The sequence below is a fragment of the Miscanthus floridulus genome, chromosome 2 (assembly GCF_019320115.1).
Source record: "Miscanthus floridulus cultivar M001 chromosome 2, ASM1932011v1, whole genome shotgun sequence".
Lineage (NCBI taxonomy): Eukaryota > Viridiplantae > Streptophyta > Magnoliopsida > Poales > Poaceae > Miscanthus > Miscanthus floridulus.
Genome location: NC_089581.1, coordinates 85,852,416 through 85,855,241, shown reverse-complemented (window position 1 = coordinate 85,855,241; position 2,826 = coordinate 85,852,416). Strand labels below are relative to the sequence as shown.

General features: G+C 40.5%; 1 non-coding gene across 1 annotated transcript; it reads right to left on the bottom strand.

Moving 5' to 3' along the window:
* Nucleotides 1-392: 392 nt before the first annotated feature.
* Nucleotides 393-499, bottom strand: LOC136541028 (small nucleolar RNA R71). The gene has a single exon (XR_010780140.1). It is a non-coding gene; the product is annotated as a small nucleolar RNA R71 (small nucleolar RNA).
* Nucleotides 500-2,826: the final 2,327 nt, after the last annotated feature.

The following is a 2,826-nucleotide window of genomic DNA, read 5'->3' as shown; positions in this document are numbered from 1 at the left end:
GGAACCAAGTGAATTGTACAAAAAGTCACTATGCAAATGTAGGAACGAGCTCACCTTATAAACAATGGTCGTATCCAATGGTGTCATGTCCTCATCACATTAGGCATGGGAACTACGAGCTCTATACTAGCCTCATCATGATGGTGAAGGCAAACCAATTCCATGGTTTGCCAAGCGAGGACGCGAGCACACATCTCCAACACTTCCTCGAGTTGTGTGACACCATCGTCATCAAGGATGTCGCACCTAAGAGCATCAGGCTCTGGTTGTTTCCCTTCTCCCTCTCAGGGAAGGCGTAGGAGTGGTTCTACAAGGAAAAGGAAGCTATCAAGACATGGGACAAATGTTCCACGGTGTTCCTCACCAAATTCTTCCCCATGGGCAAAACCAATGCCGTGAGGGGATGAATTTTGAAGTTCTAGCAAAGCTCCATGGAAACCATTCCTGAGGCATGGGAGAGGCTGTAGGATTACATCCAAGCATGCCCACACCATGGGATTGAAATCTGGTTAGTGCTCCAAAATTTTGATGGATTAATACCCATGTCTAGGGGCCACCTCGATGTTGCTGCTGGAGGTGCTTTCCTTTCCCTCACCATTGATGGAGCCACGACTCTCATCAATAAAATGGTGTCGAATCAAAGTAGGGGGAGGAAAGGAATACACAAAAAGGAATGCATACCGTGAAGGAGACGGATATGCTTTCTGCAAAAATTGATTTATTGATGAAAAGACTGGAGGAACGGGCCCAAGATGAAAATAGTTAGCCAAGCTCAGATTGAAATAGTGGGTTTGGAATTTTTAGCCAACCTGATTGTTCTCAAGTTAGGGAATGATGTGGATGTTATTTTGGGAATGAAGTGGATGGTTAAGCATTAATGTGTCATTCTATATTAACACCTCTATAGAGAATTGTGAAAGAAGCCGTCACCAAAGTCGATGATGGATGTCAACAGCCAATCCAAGCAATCGGCTCTGAAGACTTTTCTTAAATGGATTCCCTGATCGATGATGCATAAGGGAAGTTAGGGCAGGGATGTACGTCGGGTTGATTTACTAGAGGCAGTTGATACCGGACCTGGTGAAAGACCTAGGCCAATGTATGTAAGTGCTAAATTGGATCTTGAGTACAAGCAATAATTGGTAAATCTTTTAAAGGAATATCGAGATTGTTTTGCTTTGGAATGTTATGAGATGCCCAGTCTTAGCCGATCAATTATTGAACATCGGCTACCTATTAAGGATGGATATTGACCATTTAAACAAGCCCTAAGAAGATTTAAACCTAAATTACTTGAGGATTTCATGAAGGAAATTACAAGGTTATATGAGGCTGAGTTTATTCAATAGTGTCGATACACAGATTGGATTTTGAATATAGTCCCCGTGCTCAAGAAGAATGACAAACTAGGGTTTGCATTGACTTTAGGGGTTTAAACAAAGCCATGCCAATGGACGCTTACCCAATGTCGATAGCTACCTTTTAGTGGATGTAGCATCGAGGCATAAGTTTATTAGTTTTATGGATGGCAACACAGGCTATAATCAAATTTTCATGGCCGAAGGATGTTCCTAAGACTGCTTTTAGATGCCCAGGAGCTCTTGGCTTATATGAGTGGGTAGTTATGACTTTCGGCCTAAAAAATGCTAGTGCAACTTATTAGCGAGCCATGAATTATATCTTTCATAAGTTGATTGACAGGATAGTTGAGATTTACATCGACAATGTAGTTGTGAAATCCAAAAGTTAAAAAGAACATCTAGCTGACCTACGGGAGACTTTGGAGTGCACAAGGAAACATGGCTTAAAAATGAACCCGAGCAAATGTGCTTTTGGAGTATCAGATGGAGAATTCCTGGGTTTCATGGTCCATGAAAGGGCAATTGAAGTTGGACAAAAGAGCATGAAGGCCACTGATGAAGCAGTCCCACCAACAAACAAAACCCACCTGCAATCTTTGATCGGTAACATTAATTTTATCAGGAGATTTATCTCGAATTTATCAGAAAGGGTGTTTTCGTTCTCTCTTTTGTTGAACCTAAAAGCTGATCAAGAATTTAGATGGGGCGACGTACAACAAAAAACATTTGATGAAATTAAAGAATATATGAAGTCCCCGCTAGTGCTAATCCCTTCACAATGTGGTAAGACTTTTAAATTGTACATGTCAGTTGATGACCATACATTTGGATTGGCCTTAATGCAAGAATTTGAAGAGAATGAGTCATTTTCTATCTAAGCAGAAGGCTTTTTGATCTAAAAACAAGATATTCTCCAGTGGAAAAGTTATGCTTGTGTTTGTACTTCTCATGCACTAAATTATGACATTATTTGTTGTCGGCTGAATGCACTGTGGTGTGTAAGGCCAACATGATCAAACATATGTTGTCAATGCTAATTCTAAATGTGAGAGTAGGAAAGTAGATTCTGGCATTATCTAAGTTTGACTTTGAGATACGAGTCAGCCAAGGCAGTTAAAGGACAAATAATGGCTGATTTTGTGACTCATCTTCATAGACCTAGTATCAGATATGTTGAGCCGATGCCTTGGACATTGTTCTTTGATGGTTCATCATGCAGACAGGGTGGTGGTATTGGCATGATTATTATCTCACCCCAAGGGTCAAGTTTTGAATTTGCTTATTCCTTCAAGCCAATGTCTACTAGAAACTAAGTTGAATATGAAGCCATCCTTAAAGGACTTCAACTTCTTCAAGAGATGGTGTCCTAAGAAATTATTATGACAAGTGTCAGTGTTTGATCGATGAGTTCCCTATGGTTAACATCAAGCATATTCTGAGGCTCAAAATCAAGAAGCCAATCAAC